At 38.5% G+C, this 18,840-nt stretch overlaps 1 long non-coding RNA gene across 1 annotated transcript; it reads right to left on the bottom strand.

Moving 5' to 3' along the window:
- Positions 1-893: 893 nt before the first annotated feature.
- Positions 894-12,501, bottom strand: LOC128241555 (uncharacterized). The gene is made up of 3 exons (XR_008262391.1): positions 12,383-12,501; positions 3,816-3,912; positions 894-2,082 (listed from the first exon to the last, which is right to left on the bottom strand). It is a non-coding gene; the product is annotated as an uncharacterized LOC128241555 (long non-coding RNA).
- Positions 12,502-18,840: the final 6,339 nt, after the last annotated feature.

The raw sequence follows: 18,840 nt of genomic DNA, 5'->3' as shown, positions 1-18,840 counted from the left end.
AAGTTGTATCCAGTGTATCGGTGCTTTACACCGAGCATGTTAAAGAACCAAGATGTCTCTTTGCAAAGATTAAGGATATTGCACCCTAATCTCACTCTGTATCTTCTAGTCTTCCAATGTATGTATTTGACTGTGAATAGTTGTAACTTCTATTTCAGGTCACATATGGCATTTAAACATCATTTAAGTTGTTATGGACCCGCGGTGGGGTCAAGCCATAATGCAGACAGCCTCAAAACTACCTTGATAAAGTAACATAAACAATGCTCAGTTATTTTTCAAGAGTTGTCATCTTAAAAATTGTCCCCAAACAGCTGCTGTCACTTCGAATATCAGTTTGAATTTGTGTAACACCCCTTTTTTAGCGTCATTGGGTTTTTGTGTATTCTGATTAACAAAATGACATGTTACCTTGAGTGCACAACGTATGTGCTGGTTAATAATGGATGGATGAAGGTGAAGACTAAGATTCAAACATACAAAGGCCAAGATCATCATACCTTTAGATCAAATAACCTGGGGTTTTCAAAAACATGATTAAAAAGAACCATGAGTTTTTGTACACTACTCTAGTCCAAGATAACCCTGCCAACAACATGCATCATTAGGCCTTATACAATAATAGAGTCCAGATTTGGCCAACGGTTTTGGACATGGAAACATTGCTGATGGAATCACCACTTGGCTCATTTTTATAAATGGTGCACGGCCCCAAAACACATGGCGCAGTGCTGATTTAAAAAAATAATCACGATTATGGTATAGTCTTTCTGACAAATAATGCAAAGTGTGTTATATGTGGCAAATTTTAGAGATAATAATCCAAGAAAACATGGTTTTTTTTCATGTCTTTATATATTTGGTAGTTATATAATTATATCATACACAAAACAACAGTATCTCAGTGGTGACAAATTTCTAGTAATATCATGATTATACTTTAATTGATATTAACAATGTTACCATGCCAACAGCAATAAAATACAATATGCAACACATCAGGGATCAAACTAAAAGTCTTAATTAAAAAAATACTCAACAAAAATAAAGGCATCAAAAAAATAATAAAAATATTTAAATTACAAACAGGATTGCCCCAATTTCTTGAAACTTCATAAGTCCCTGATAACAGGACTAAGCTAAGCTCACTTTTTTGTTTTTGCACAATATTTACTACTTTTGAGTATTAATTGTTTTACTTTATATAAGAATTGTCAACTACAATAAACAATGTTTCTGAAATAAGCTACTTAAAGGGACTGTTCACCAGATTTGCACAAAAAAACGTTTTTTTTCTGTAACGATTCTCAGAAAAATTATCTTATAGAATGAGTTACGCTTTGATATCATAATAGTAAAAAAAAGGTACCAAAATGTAAAAAAAATTGTGTCGGAGACCGGGTTCGAAACCGTGTCGCCAAAATTGCAGTCCAGCGTCGTATCCACTGAGCTATGAAGGCTTACTCTAATTGGGTGACATAATTAAGCTATATACCTACCTCGGTAATATCACATGATAACATCGACTAACCAATCAGGCATAAGGAATGAATTCTACCTGGAAGACATACTCAGTAATCTTTTTAATTGAAAAATACGAAATAACTGCTTAACTTAAATAAATTGTAAACTTATAATGTGGTACTTCAGTTAGTAAGTTTCAATGCATTATACACATTGATGCCAAGTTTATGTCAGTTTTCGACAATTATCTTTTTTTTCTGCCATTTCATCATACAGAGTACAGCACCTTTAAGTCCGTTATGCTTAAGAAGTTTCGAGGAAATGGGACGAGCTACGCAATAATAAAACTATTTAAATTACTCAAGTAAAACCTTTAAAACATCATAAAATGACAAAGGTAATGGCAATTAAAAAGCACTCAATTTACAAAAGTATAGGCATTACAAATCTACTCAAATTACAAAAGTATAGGCATTAAAATCTGGCTACGCCTCTTGGATGATCTTGTCCACTTCCCGCTCCCCCAACAGTAGATTCCAAATGGTGGATGACTTTAAATTTTGTGAAAAATGATAAGATACCGAGTCTACAAAGTTCGCTTCCGTCACATATTCATACCTGCACAAGGAAACAGGATATATGAACAACTGTAATAAAAAGTGCAATTCAAGAAATTAATGAACTAGTTGTATTGTGAATGTACTGCAGTTTCAATCAATATTTTTTTTGTTTTTTGCCTACAAGGCCCTCCTGGCTTCAAATTTGGATCAAACTGGAGTGTCAATACTAAAGTGACAACAGAAGGCTACCAGTAAAAAAAAATAAAGTTTGTAAAAAAACTAGAATGGGCTTTTGAGAAAAGCGCATGTCTCCCCCGAAGGCTTAGTAAACAGACACTTACCATAAAAATGCAAAGGCCTTCAAGTGCTGCTGTTTCTCAGGGAAAAAACGGCAGGTCTTTTATGGACAAAAAACAAAATAAACAAAATGCACGAAAGTTGAAATGAGACGCCAGTTATTGATCGGAAACGGTTTTCATCTTCAAGCCCTTGTGGACTTGACCTTTGACCCAGTGACCCCAACTACTGCATGACCCTTACAAGCATGCAAAGTTTGGAGACTCCAGGTAAAGCAGAACTTAAGTTATTGATTGGAAACCGTTTTTCATCATCACTCTCTTTTTGGACCCAGTGACCCCAAAACCAATACGGATCATCTGCCCAAGAAGACCTACCAGCATGCAAAAGTTCAAGACTCAAAGGCAATAGGAACTCCACTTATTGATCGGAAACCTTTTCTTATGTTCAGGTGTCTGTGACCTTCACCTCTGACATAGTGACCTCAAAAACAATGCGGGTCTTGTACACCCGAGTAACATCTCTACAATTTTTGGTAAACATATGTGAAAGATATTACACGCAAATGATTTTTACATGGAAGGTCACCACGACCTTGACTATTGACCTTGTTACCCCCAAAACAATTGGGATCATCTAGACATCATGACCAACCTCACTTCAAAGTTTGGTGAACCTAGATCAAAGCATTCTCCTGATATTGCACGGAAATATTTTTTTACATTAGAGGTCACAGCGACGTTGACCTTTGACCTTGTGACCCCCCAAAATATAGGAGTTTTCTAAACCTCATGATCAACCTCCCTACCAAGTTTGGTGAACCTAGGTCAAACCATTCTCAAGATATTGAGCGGAAATGTTTTTTACATTGGGGGTCGCCGCGACCTTGACCTTTGACCTAGTGACCCCAAAAACAATAGGGATCTTCTACACCTCATGACCAACCTCCCTACCAAGTTTGGTGAACCTAGGTCAAACCGTTCTCAAGATTTTGAGCAGAAATGTTTTTTATATTGGGGATCGCCGCGACCTTGACCTTTGACCTAGTGACCCCAAAAACAATAGGGATCCTCTACACCTCACGACCAACCTCCCTACCAAGTTTGGTGATCCTAGGTCATGCGGTTTTCCAGTTATCGATCGGAAACGAAGTGTGACGTACGGACGGACTGACGGACTGACGGACTACCGGACTGACGGACAGGGCAAAAACAATATGTCTCCCCCAGAGAGGGGGAGACATAATAATTCTTAGTGTTTGTCCGAGCAACTCAAATATGTGGAAATCTGAATTGCGTTCCTAAAGTTTTTAACTTTTGCACTACAATGATGTCACCAAAGCTATCAAAACAGACAACAGATAAGCGCATAAGCTTGGTGAAAAAGGGCATGGCTAAAGACTCTCTGGCGCGAGACTATAAACACTATTTTCAACACTTTGGGTACTGGTATAACATGGTCTTTTGTAACAATGAAAGCTACCACCAGACATACCAGTTTTCTTGGTTTCCTCTGCATCAGCATATGGCCTGGAGCCTGTAGATGGGTTATCTGAACTTGCATCCAGCAGATTCAGGCAGTGTTGACTTTTCTGAAATTCATGAAATAGAGATGCACATAAAAGTTAAACATTACAATTACATGTTAGGCTTCCCTGAAATGTTTGACCAAAACGTGAAATCTAAATACCTGAACAATTAAGCATTTCAAAGTAAAGACTCCTAAAAAGTCCTGCCTTATTCAAATGAGTGAGTTCAAGTTTGACAGCCTATGAAATTCATGTACGTGAAGTTAGCGGCCTAGCGGCCTAGCGGCCTAGCGGCGTGAAGTTAGCGGCCTAGCGGCGTGAAGTTAGCGGCCTGGCGGCCTAGCGGCCTAGCGGCGTGAAGTTGGCGGCCTAGCGGCCTAGCGGCCTGGCGGCCTAATTATTTTTTCTATGTCCAAGCAATTGTTAATGCGTTTTTTTTTAAAACAATGATAAATCAAGGTTTTTTATTCATATAGTTACATAGCGGCCTTAAATTGTTATCTATTCAGAATATTTTTCTTTACCTTTTATTCTAAAACAATTTAAAATTAACTGTTTTATGCACAAATTATCACTCTGAAGCGTTTTTCAACTTTTTTTCAAAAAAGTCGATATAGCACTTCAGCGGCCTAGCGGCCTAGCGGCCTAGCGGCGTGAAGTTGGCGGCCTGGCGGCCTAGCGGCCTAGCGGCCTAAAATGGTATCCTATTTCAAACCATGTATACATGCATTTTCTTCTAAAACAATGACATATTAACTGTTTTATGCACAAATTAACACTTTGAAGCTATTAGCGATTATCAACAGTTTTTTTTCAAAAGTGTCGATTGAGCAGTCAGCTATTTCAAAGCATTAAACATGCCTGTTCTTCTAAAACAATGATATATTTACTGTTTTTATGCACAAATTATCACTCTGAAGCGTTTTTCAATTCTTTTCCAAAAAAGTCGATCGAGCAATTCAGCGGCCTAGCGGCCTAGCGGCGTGAAGTTAGCGGCCTGGCGGCCTAGCGGCCTAGCGGCCTTAAATGGTTTCCTATTTCAAACCATGTATACATGCATTTTCTTCTTAAACAATGACATATTAACTGTTTGGATGCACAAATTAACACTTTGAAGCTATTAGCGATAATCAACATATTTTTTTTTCATAAAGTCGATTGAGCAGTCAGCTATTTCAAAGCATTAAACATGGCTGATCTTCTCAAACAATGATGTATTTGCTGTTTTTATGCACAAATTATCACTCTAAAGCGTTTTTTTTTTTCAAAAAAGTTGATCGAGCACTTCAGCGGCCTAGCGGCCTAGCGGCCTAGCGGCGTGAAGTTAGCGGCCTGGCGGCCTAGCGGCCTAGCGGCCTAAAATTGTTTCCTTTTTCAAACCATGTATACATGCATTTTCTTTTAAACAATGATATATTAACTGTTTTTATGCACAAATTAACACTTTGAAGCTATTAGCGATTATCAACAGGTTTTTTTTCAAAAGTGTCGATAAAGCAGTCAGCTATTTCAAAGCATTAAACATGCCTGTTCTTCTAAAACAATGATGTATTTACTGTTTTTAGGCACATAATATCACTCTGAAGCGTTTTTCAATTTTTTTTCAAAAAATCGATCGAGCACTTCAGCGGCCTAGCGGCCTAGCGGCGTGAAGTTAGCGGCCTAGCGGCCTAGCGGCCTAAAATGGTATCCTATTTCAAAGCATGTATACATGCATTGTTTTCTAAAACAATGATATATTATCTGTTTTAAGCAAACACTATCACTCTGAGGCGATTATCAACCTTTTTTTCAAAAAGTCGAACAAGCAGTCAGCTTTTCAAAGCATGTGAACATGCCTATCCTTTTCAAAAATATGTTGATAATCGCCTCAGAGTGATAGTCTGTGCATAAAAACAGTTAACATATCATTTGTTTAGAAGAAAATGCATGTATACATGCTTTGAAATAGGAGAGCATTTTAGGCCGCCAGGCCGCTAGGCCGCTAGGCCGCTAGGCCGCTAACTTCACGCCGCTAGGCCGCTAGGCCGCTAGGCCGCTGAAGTGCTGGATCAAATTTTTTTGAAAAAAAAAACAAAACAAAAAACAAAACGCTTTAGAGTGATAATTTGTGCATAAAAACAGCAAATACATCATTGTTTTAGAAGATCAGCCATGTTTAATGCTTTGAAATAGATGACTGCTCAATCGACTTTTTTGAAAGAAAAAAAATATGTTGATTATCGCTAATAGCTTCAAAGTGTTAATTTGTGCATTCAAACAGTTAATATGTCATTGTTTAAGAAGAAAATGCATGTAAACATGCTTTGAAATAGGAAACCATTTTAGGCCGCTAGGCCGCTAGGCCGCCAGGCCGCTAACTTCACGCCGCTAGGCCGCTAGGCCGCTGAAGTGCTCGATCGACTTTTTTGGAAAAGAATTGAAAAACGCTTCAGAATGATAATTTGTGCATAAAAACAGTAAATACATCATTGTTTTAGAAGAATAGGCATGTTTAATGCTTTGAAATAGCTGACTGCTTTATCGACACTTTTGAAGAAAAAAAACTGTTGATAATCGCTAATAGCTTCAAAGTGTTAATTTGTGCATAAAAACAGTTAATATGTCATTGTTTTAGAAGAAAATGCATGTATACATGGTTTGAAATAGGAAAAGTTTTCAGGTCGCTAGGCCGCCAGGCCGCTAACTTCACGCCGCTAGGCCGCTAGGCCGCTAGGCCGCTGAAGTGCTCGATCAACTTTTAAAAAAATAAAATAAAAAACGCTTTAGAGTGATAATTTGTGCATAAAAACAGTAAATATATCATTGTTTTAGAAGATCAGGCATGTTTAATGATTTGAAATAGCTGACTGCTTAATTGACGCTTTTAAAAAAAAAATGTTGATAATCGCTAATAGCTTCAAAGTGTTAATTTGTGCATAAAAATAGCTAAGATGTCATTGTTTTAGAAGAAAATGCATGTATTCATGCTTTGAAATAGGATACCATTTTAGGCCGCTAGGCCGCTAGGCCGCTAGGCCGCTAACTTCACGCCGCTAGGCCGCTAGGCCGCTGAAGTGCTCGATCGACTTTTTTGAAAAAAAGTTGAAAAACGCTTCAGAGTGATATTATGTGCATAAAACAGTTAATTTAAAATTGTTTTAGAATAAAAGATAAAGAAAGATATTCTGAATAGATAACAATTTAAGGCCGCTATGTAACTATATGAATAAAAAACCTTGATTTATCATTGTTTTTAAAAAAAAAACGCATTAACAATTGCTTGGACATAGAAAAAATAATTAGGCCGCTAGGCCGCTAGGCCGCCAACTTCACGCCGCTAGGCCGCTAGGCCGCCAGGCCGCTAACTTCACGCCGCTAGGCCGCTAGGCCGCTTGGCCGCTAACTTCACGCCGTTAGGCCGCTAGGCCGCTAGGCCGCTAACTTCACGTACATATGAAATTCTACAACAGGAACACAACTGGCACTTCTTTACAAAAAATACTAAAATCACAGTTAAAACACACCTAATTTTCTATCCATAGTTAAAAGGGCAGCACCAAAACACTGCAAAGTATGAAAACATAAACGCCACCCACCACCAACATGACATGGTTATAAATAAATAATAAACAATAGTTAGAAAAAAAAGGCTGTGTTTTTGTTAACATAATAACCCAAGCATATTATGCAAACAAAAACACAACCATAAACACAACCCACCACCAACATGATATGGTTATACGGTAAACAAACAACAGTTAGCAACAACACCCCAACCCAAGCATATTATGTCAACAAAAACATGACTATCAACAACAACCACCACCAAAATACTTGAAATACTTAAAGCAAAATGACAGTAAAATTACAAACTATATAAACTGCATAACATATTATGAATACTCCAATGCTAATTCTAGCCAGCTACTTAATATACAGAATGCAGTCTAGTTTTTCGAGCAGATTGGTAACTAGATAATGAGATGTGGTAACTAGATAATGAGATGTAAATAAGGTAATTGAACATCAAAGTTCTAAAAGCTCTGCGGTTGATATGCCCATGCGCGCATTAATTTGTCAAAAGTTAAAAGTAATATGTTGATCTGCCTAGGTAAAATGAGATACAGATATAAAAGTCTGCATTTGACAGGAAGTGAGGAACTGTAGGCAACCGGGAGGGCAGCGTCTGCAGTCGCCCAGATGTCAGGAGTTGTTGGCATCCAGGAGAGCAGCGTCTGCGGTCACCTGGAAATGAGGTGTTGGCAACCGGGAGAGCAGCGTCTGCAGTCACCTGGATGTGAGGAGTTGTTGGCATCAGGGAGAGCAGCGTCTGCCGTCACCTGGAAATGAGGTGTTGGCAACCGGGAGTGCAGCGTCTGCGGTCACCTGGAAATGAGGTGTTGGCATCCGGGAGAGCAGCGTCTGCGGTCACCTGGAAATGAGGTGTTGGCAACCGGGAGAGCAGCGTCTGCGGTCACCTGGATATGAGGTGCTGGCAACCGGGAGAGCAGCGTCTGCAGTCACCTGGAAATGAGGTGTTGGCAACCGGGAGAGCAGCGTCTGCAGTCACCTGGATGTGAGGAGTTGTTGGCATCCAGGAGAGCAGCCTCTGCGGTCACCTGGAAATGAGGTGTTGGCAACCGGGAGAGCAGCGTCTGCAGTCACCTGGAAATGAGGTGTTGGCAACCGGGAGAGCAGCGTCTGCAGTCACCTGGATGTGAGGAGTTGTTGGCATCCGGAAGAGCAGCGTCTGCAGTCACCTGGAAATGAGGTGTTGGCAATCGGGAGAGCAGCGTCTGCGGTCACCTGGATATGAGGTGTTGGCAACCGGGAGAGCAGCGTCTGCAGTCTCCTGGATGTGAGGAGTTGTTGGCATCTGGGAGAGCAGCGTCTGCAGGCACCTGGAAATGAGGTGTTGGCAACCGGGAGAGCAGCGTCTGCGGTCACCTGGAAATGAGGTGTTGGCAACCGGGAGAGCAGCGTATGCGTGTACCTGGAAATGGGGTGTTGGCAACCCGGAGAGCAGCGTCTGCTGTCACCTGGAAATGAGGTGTTGGCAACCGGGAGAGCAGCGTCTGCAGTCACCTAGATGTGAGGAGTTGTTGGTATCCGGGAGAGCAGCGTCTGCGGTCACCTGGAAATGAGGTGTTGGCAACCAGGAGAGCAGCGTCTGCAGTCACCTGGAAATGAGGTGTTGGCAACCGGGAGAGCAGCCTCTGCGGTCACCTGGAAATGAGGTGTTGGCAACCGCGAGAGCAGCGTTTGCGGTAACCTGGAAATGAGAAGGTGTTGGCAACCGGGAGAGCAACGTCTGCAGTCACCTGGATGTGAGGAGTTGTTGGCACCCGGGAGAGCAGCGTCGGCGGTCACCTGGAAATGAGATGTTGGCATCCGGGAGAGCAGCATCTGCGGTCACCTGGAAATGAGGTGTTGGCAACTGGGAGAGCAGCGTCAGCGGTCACCTGGATGTGAGGTGTTGGCAACCGGGAGAGCAGCGTCTGCAGTCACCTGGATGTGAGGAGTTGTTGGCATCCGGGAGAGCAGCGTCTGCGGTCACCTAGGAGTGGGGAATTGTTGGCAATGGGGAGAGCAGCATCTGCAGTCACCCGGAAGTGAGTAGCTGTTGGCAGCTGGGAGGGTAGCGTCTGCGGTCACACAGAAGTGAGGAACTGTAGGCAACCGGGAGAGCAGCGTCTGCGGTCACCTGGAAATGAGGTGTTGGCAACTGGGAGAGCAGCGTCTGCGGTCACCTGGAAATGAGGTGTCGGCAACCGGGAGAGCAGCGTCTGCGGTCACCTGGATGTGAGGAGTTGTTGGCATCCGGGAGAGCAGCGTCTGCGGTCACCTGGAAATGAGGTGTTGGCAACCGGGAGAGCAGCGTCTGAAGTCACCTGGATATTAGGTGTTGGCAACCGGGAGAGCAGCGTCTGCAGTCTCCTGGATGTGAGGAGTTGTTGGCATCCGGGAGAGCAGCGTCTGCGGGCACCTGGAAATGAGGTGTTGGCAACCGGGAGAGCAGCGTCTGCAGTCACCTGGAAATGAGGTGTTGGCAACCAGGAGAGCAGCGTCTGCAGTCACCTGGATGTAAGGAGTTGTTGGTATCCGGGAGAGCAGCATCTGCGGTCACATGGAAATGAAGCATCTGCGGACAACTGGATGTGAGGAGTTGTTGGCACCGGGAGAGCAACGTCTGAGGTCACCTGGAAATGAGGTGTTGGCAACCGGGAGAGCAGCATCTGCAGTCACCTGGATGAGAGGAGATGTTGGCATCCGGGAGAGCAGCGTCTGCGGTCACCTGGAAATGAGATGTTGGCAACAAGGAGAGCAGCGTCAGCGGTCACCTGGATGTGAGGTGTTGGCAACCGGGAGAGCAGTGTCTGCGGTCACCTGGAAATGAGGTGTTGGCAACCGGGAGAGCAGCGTCTGCAGTCACCTGGATGTGAGGAGTTGTTGGCATCCGGGAGAGCAGCGTCTGCGGTCACCTGGAAATGAGATGTTGGCAACCGGGAGAGCAGCATCTGCGGTCACCTGAAAATGAGGTGTTGGCAACCGGGAGAGCAGCGTCAGCGGTCACCTGGATGTGAGGTGTTGGCAACCGGGAGAGCAGCGTCTGCAGTCACCTGGATGTGAGGAGTTGTTGGCATCCGGCAGAGCAGCGTCTGCAGTCACCTAGGAGTGGGGAATTGTTGGCAATGGGGAGAGCAGCATCTGCAGTCACCCGGAAGTGAGTAGCTGTTGGCAGCTGGGAGGGTAGCGTCTGCGGTCGCACAGAAGTGAGGAGGTGTTGGCAAATGGGAGAGCAGCCTCTGCGGTCACCCGGAAGTAAAGAGGTGTCAGCAACTGGGAAAGCAGTGTATTTGAACATCGGAAATAAAATAGGAGGTGTAGGCCAACTTGGTTAAAAATAACCGATGGACAACTTTAACCAGCGGTTAAATCTAACCAACTTTTATACAATTGGCTGCAGAAGGATTTGTCCACAATAATTGGGTTTAAACTTAATTAGCAAAAGTAATCAACAAGCTTCCACTTCATTTATACAATAATTTTTTCAACCTTCCAACTCACAATATAAACAGAAACTTATAAAACTTTCATTCGCAATCACTTTGTAAATTCCAAACTGAATACATTAAACTGTTTGTCGGTATAGGACACAATTCAGTTTATAATACACATATTTGTACAAAAGAAATGGGTATTTAACTCAATTAGCATTAGTAATCAACAACTTCCGCTTCATTGATATAATACTGTTTTTTTCAAACTTCCAAGTCCCAATGTAAATTCCTGACCACTTATACATCAAGTTGTTTTTTAGTAATTAAGTACTGCAATTTAATTAAATATACACATAACACTAGTATTATGTTCCTATCCTACTAAATCCAACTCCCAATATCAGCAGAAATGATAATTAAAACTGCCATCCACAATTAGTAATTATACCAAACCACTTGTATCAAGTTGTTTTTCAGTACAAGTACAACAATTCAATAATAATACACATGACACAAGTATTATGTTTCTTTTTGTACACAATAATGGGGTTTTAACTAAATTTGGAAAAGTAATCATGTTTCTATTTGAACACAATAATGGGGTTTTAACTCAATTAGCAAAAGCAATCAACAACTTCCACTTCATTGACACATAACAATTTTTTCAACCTTCAAACCCTAATGTGAGCAGAAACTATTAAAACTGCCGTCCCCAATCACTATGTTAACTCCAAATCTCTTATTACAACAAGTTGTTTTTCAGTACAAATACCACAATTCAATAATAATACACATAACACAAGTATTATGTTCCTTTTTGTACACAATAATGGGGTTTTAACTCAATTAGCAAAAGGAATTTGAAAACTTCCATTTCATTGATATGTAACAGCTTTTTCAAACCCTAATGTGAGCAGAAACTATTAAAACTGCCGTACGCAATCACTTATCACTATGTAACCTCCAAACCTCTTATACATCAAGTTGTTTTTCAGTACAAGTACAACAATTGAGTATTATGTTTCTTTTTGAACACAATAATAGGGGTTTAACTCAATTAGCAAAAAATAATTAAAAACTTCCATTCCATTGATTTATAACAGTTTTTTTCAAACTTCCACCTCCTAATATAAGCAGAAACTATAAAAACTGCATTAGGCAATAATTATCACTATGTAACCTCCAAACCTCTTGTATTAAGTTGTTTGTCAGTACAATTTAAGTATCACAATTCAATTTATGATACACACAACACAGTATTTTGTTCCTTTTTGTACACAATAATGTGGTTCAAAAATAACTCAATTAGCAAAAGTTACACATCTACAACTTCCACTATATTGACACATAACAGTTTTTTCAAACTTCCAACATGCAATTTAAGCAGAAACTATTAAAACTGCCATCCGCAATCACTAATCACTTATAATGTAAACTCCAAACCTCTTATACATCAAGTTGTTTGACAGTACAAGTACCACAATTCAATAATAAAACACTTAACACAGTATTTATAATGTTCCTATTTTTACAAAATAATGGGGTTTTACCTCAATTAGCAAAAGTAATCAAAAACTTCCACTTAATTGATATATAACAGTTTTTTCAACCTTCCAACTCCCAGGATAAGCAGAAACTATCAAAACTGCTGTCCACAATCACTATAAGCACTATGTAAACTCCAAACCTCTTATACATAAAGTTGTTTTTCACTGCAAGTACCACAATTCAATTATAAAACACATTTATAACCAAGTATTTATAATATTCCTATTTGTACAAATAATGGGGATTTTAACTCAATTAGCAAAAGTAATCAAAAACTTCCACTTAATTGATATATAACAGGTTTTACAAATTTCCAACTCCCAATATAAGCAAAAACTATTAAAACTGCCCTAAGCAATCACTATATAAATAAATATTTTGTCAGGTAACCACAATTCAATCAATTATACACATAACACAAGTATTATGTTCACAATAATTACTATATAATTATATGTGTGTTATATTCAAAATGCAAACATTACTGTTTCAGGCCTTAATCATCAATTGTATTAAATTAAAGATTGTAAAAAAAGCACAAAAACTACTGAGAGGAATCATGACTTAGTTATAATCTCAACTATGGTAAATTGAACAGAAAACACTTAAGGCATAGATCAAATACTGAAGAAGCCTGTTTAGTAATATTGTAAAATGGTAATTAACTGACGAAAATCATAAACAAGTTTAAAAAGACAGGAAAAAAAATTAAATTGGATTTTATCACAATACTTGTTTTATCTAGTTATATATCAAAGCTAATCGCCTTTCACTTCTTCACTTAAGTCTGTATAAAAACTACAATTTTATTTATAATTGATCTCTATTTCGTTGCCCTATCATTAAAGATATCTACGAATTAAGAAGCTGCCAGTTGATGTTCCTGTGTATATGTCCCTTTTAGTCATTTGCACCCCATTAACACACACACACTGTATCGCCTAAAGTCAACTGCCCGCTGTAATATGACTTCACCCTTTTGGAGAAGATATAAAAAAAATGATCATATCTATATTGTAGTATAGTGGAAACTCACTAAACCGGATCTCCACAAAACCGGAATCCTCGGGATACCGGACTTTTTTCAGAGTCCCGGTTTTCCCCTTCTATTTTCAATGTAAAAAAATCCCTACAAAACCGGAACCCCGGAATTCCGGATACCGGACAAAAAATCGAGAAAATATGTTTGTTGTCAACTTTATTTTACCTCACAAAACCGGACGTTTATTCGTTCAAACATGTCAAAATAATTTGTGTTTTAGGAATTCGCGAATCGCGTGTCACTTTGTTTTGACAGCAGACCGGTGCGTCGTTAAATATTACACTTGTGATGTTGTGTTAACTCGATAATCGATAATGATGATTGCGCTGTGGATTGACTGTCGCGCAATAATCAAACGATAATCAAACTTGTGAAAAGAAAATTGATTGAAACATTAATTTGTTTGTTGCAGAAAATACTAACTAGAAACGGTTATTAAGTGATCATTTTGGAGGGTTGTCTTATCTAAAGACTTAAAGATGATTGAATCAAATTAGAGCCGTGCGTTAATTAAACTATCAAACATACTAAACAAGCATTAAATTACGCGAGTTGTTTTATTTCAAGACTTGGAAAAAAGATGATTATAAAAACGCATAAATGTTTAATTATGCTTATCACTTGTGCAAGTGCTTTAATCATGTCTCAGCCTCCGTCTAAACGTCGGAGAATCGAACTGTCCCTAGAGGAAAAAGCCTTTAAAGGTTAACTCAGTTAATATTTTGTAAACTTACTCCGTACATCAAATCCTCACTAAACCGGAAATTTTGCCTAGTCCAGACCTTGTCCGGATTAGTGAGTGTGTTTCCAAGACAAGCAAGTCAAACCAACGCTGGATCCTTTTAAGTCAACTCTCTGATAATATGACTTATTTTGGAGACCTGCTTTCTTATACTATATATTTTTACCAGAAAATGATTTTAACCAAAACTGAATCTGTACCTGTACCTTCAAGGCATTTATATTGCTATGAGACACTTATTAGTATATGTCATATGATTCACTTGCATAAAAAATATTTCATCACATGCATATAATTGTAAATTCCAGGGGACCAGAGGTTGATAAAAATACAGGAATTTTTTCTCCCCACCGGGAGATATGGCATGTATTAGTCATAAACAAGAGCTGTCACAGAGACAGCGCACTCGACTATTCCACCGCTTTTCGGTGTATGGATTTAAAAATTTTGGGAAACATGCATGGATCACTGTTAGATTAAATTTCAATGCAAAACATGATGTGCTGAGATATTTACATAAATTGAATTGGAAAATATTTGAGGAAGTACGCAAACTTTAACGTAAATTTTAAGTAAAAAAAGGGGCATTATTTTGTCAAAATGCTTAAAACAGTGACCTCCTCCTGTGTACAGGTTGGGGACATGATGGTGAACAAGTGTGCAAAGTTTCAAAGCCAGATGTCAATGGACTTTGAAAATATTTGAGGTGGTATGCAAACTTTAACGTAAATTCTAAGTAGAAACAGAGGCATAATTTTGTCAAAATGCTTGATAGAGTTACCTCCTCCTGTGTATAGATTGGGGGCATGATGGTGAACAAGTGTGCAAAGTTTCAGGGCCATATGTCAATGGACTTTGAAAATATTTAAGGAGGTACGCAAACTTTAACATAAGTAGTTACGCCGAAGCCGACGCTTGGGTGACTAGGATATCAGAACAGAACAGAAGTTTATTTCGACTTATGCAACACAGCATCTCGTCAAACAAATATATACAATTAAACAAAATATTCATCTCTCCTTATTCTTTGAATAGTCGTGCTAAAAATGGATCTTATAATTGTTGTTTTCTTTCAAGCAAAAAACCTAAACTGGATTCCTTTAAATCAATTGGCTGATGTAATTATAATAAAATAATGACTTTAATTTTTTTGAGATATCATAACTGGTTTGATTTTAATATAAATTAAGGAAAACGATTTTTTAACCCAAATTGGATCACTTTAAATCAACTCTTTGTTTCGTTATGCGTTCATGGCTTTAGAGTAGTCCAAATAAGTTTACGTTAATGGATTTTTTTTATGACGGGAACCATCGGAAAAGAGTTGAGTGTTCCGGTGGTTCCCGCCCTTCGGCCGCTTTCCCTAATCGACTAAAGCGAGCCGGGTACTATGTCATTTTGACAGAACAATGTCTGGCTAGCGCTTGTGATAATTCGCATTTTGAAGCATTTTCGTCGTATACTGTTTCTCTCGACAAGAATACCGGTTTTAACGTGTATATAACGGGCCACTGCATCTATGAGCCAGGTATTTTGTTTGTAGCTTACGAACAAGTTATAATTTTCAACGAGAATTGGTCTTTGTTTACGTTTTCGCCGGCGAACATTCTTCACTTGTTTCATATTACAGTATAGGGTATTTTTAAAAAAAAAATCAAATATCATTTTATGTTTATGGCAATGTATTATACTGATAATATACATGTTCAAGTATGTATAAAATATAATTTTGGCTAGTTGAAATTATTTATTGTGACTTTAATGAGCCTTTGTCATCAAGCCACTGTGGTTCTAAACAGCTGTTTTTGGTCAATCAGTAAGTAACTGTAAAATCATTGCAAAATGATTATTGGTAAACAACAAAAACAACACCATACAAGATGTTAAAAAGTCCTCCCTGATAATGGCCCTTTATGTTTGTATACCAAAGTATAATTTTCTATGTGAACTTACCGGTTTGTCTTTGTTTTTTTGTTTATTATTTGTGCGTGTCCTTTTTTGCCCCGACTGATTTTAAACTTCTAAGGGGCATAACTGTAAAGGGCTACAGTACACTAAAACAAGAACCTGTATTACATGTAATATTCGGGTACAGTATGGACTGAACCTAAAGAATGCATGTATATTATGTATTCTAGGTTGAATGAAATACACAAATGCCCTGTGTGAAGATGTCTACGTGACAAATCTGGATACTTGCATCTTATTAAATAGAAATTGTGTTTTTACTAACACATCTGTTGAGTACCATACTGTAAATATACTATAGTTTACGTTTGAAAATGGCAAATAAAATCTTCCACAACCCGGAAGTCAAGTTAGTTAGTGACTGAAAAAAAGTTTCCTTTTTTATGGACGATATCCTGAAACTCTGTAAATAAATATCTCACATCCGTGTACACATGATAGATAACTGGAGTTAATCTAAAAACTCTCTGTATATGCATGTCTGTCACGAACAAAGGGTATTTCTACTCACATATCTGTTGAAAATGTACTCGTACTTGTATCTCTTCGGCTTGGTTACCATGGTAATGCGTCGGTTAAACGTCTACACAACAAGCCCATACGTCCGTACAACGATTCCGGGTGCGAACCTGGTGCTGACTGTCCCACCACTTCAACATCAAAAACTAAAGTGAGTATGTCAGAGTACCTAACCCAGTACAAAAGCATACAGATGTGAACATCTGCCCTTCTGAAATGTTTTTTACGTGTATTATTAAATAAATAGTCGTACTCGTCCTGCAATACTGAGATCAACAACATCCATGTAAAAAAATGATAAAACAAAACTGCAAGTACTTCAAAAACAAAATTGACACAAGAAAATAAAATAAATTTATAAGTTGACTGCAATTTTTGAATGCAATCAATAACAATAGGCTCTTTAACTCACGTATCTGTTGAAAACAGTATATCTAATACGCAAGAACATTTCACTGGACGCCAGACGTCACTGTGTTCACGCTGCTACCGCCAACGCGCCCCTTGTGCAGAAATACCCAGCTCTTCTGTAAAAGATAAAGGATGACAATTCTACTTAGTGACATTACAATATATCACAGATTATACTCATGGACATGCCTAGTTGCTAGTAAAACCTTATATCTAATACAGTTAATATATATATATTATACAATGTATTTATAAGAGGTTAATCTACATACCAGTTTATGGAACTACGAGTATGTTGCTCCCTGCTCGAACATCTCTCGTCCTTCGTATCCCACTTGTGTCTTGCAGTACCTATGTTAGAAAGTAAAACGCAGTGATTAAAGAAACCACTGCTATTTCATTTTTATTCCTGGGAAATACACTAAATCTGCCAAATACACATCATATTCACATCAATGCAGTTACAAATAGTGGTACAAATAATTAAAGAACAAACACCAACTTTCCGAACATTGAATAATGCAAGTAGAATATTCTTTAATCTGAACGCCCAAACACCTTCAAACACGTGACTGATTTAAAACTCGCGAACGTAATTATAAGATTACCAGGATAACCTTACTAAAAAAAAAAAATTAGACAGGAAAATATTTAACCCCCTTCTACACAAAAATATACACAAATCCGTCGCCAGCGTTGAATTGCAATGTATGACCGTTTGATTGACTAAGTGTAAATTAACGGTCGAGGCCAGTTCTGTTCGTTAAAGACGTTGAACAATGGGACAATTTATGGAGGAAATAGTTAAACTGTTCGGAAATGTTAATATATTTGTACAACAACACATGTAGCCGATATACTCTTTAATCCTCGACATATTCATATCAAAGCGCTGATAGCGCTGCATGAACAGGGTTTTATACGGGTTTTCACCATAACGATTCACATGTGTGTATGCTGATTGTTTACCATGGAAGTTATAAGTTTCCAACGCCAGCTTTTTAAACACTTTTAATCATTTTTAGGTTATTTACAATGCTTCATTTATTATATACACTAATATTTCAGGATGTAGTGGTTTTATGGTTTTAAAAACAAGTCTGATTAGTAACATGTTATTGTTCGGACAAGAAAGAATATATGCTAAAATGTTTATTTGAAAACACTTAGCCGGTTTAATGTTACTATATGTTCCTGTCATGATGTCTATTATCATACATTTAAGATGACATTGTACCAGTGGCTCAAATTAACGGCATGTCGGACACCTTGAGATACTGGGATTGATTTTCACGGATGGCTGGTCAAGCCTTTGTTGCTATTTTTATGAAATACAGTTTATGGTAAAGTGATGCCTTAATCATTTATTGTAGTGGTAAACTGTTAGTTGCATGCAGTTTAAACCATAAGTGCATTGGTTGTAGAGCCCAAGTAGTTTATATAGATCGACAATTACTGTATATGAAAGCTGTACGTTTGAAACTTTAAGGCGAACTAAACTTTTAAATAATTATAGATTGATATTTTTGTTATTGTGATTGATCATTTAGTTTGCAGTTATCGTCAATATGCCGTTGGTTCAGCAAGGTTTACTAAATACAACAATTATAACACATCAACAGATATAATTATCGTGAGTTTATCGTCAGTTTGAGCATCGTTTTTGTACAGAACAGAACAGAACAGAACAGATATTTTATTAGACTTATACAATTGTACATCGTCTTAATACATATAGTTATACATAAGTTCATGTCATTTCTCTAAACAAACTAAGA

This window comes from Mya arenaria, chromosome 7 (genome assembly GCF_026914265.1).
Source record: "Mya arenaria isolate MELC-2E11 chromosome 7, ASM2691426v1".
In the NCBI taxonomy this organism is placed as follows: Eukaryota; Metazoa; Mollusca; class Bivalvia; order Myida; family Myidae; genus Mya; species Mya arenaria.
Note: the sequence above shows the minus strand (reverse complement) of the source record. Positions and strands in the feature narration are given on the sequence as shown.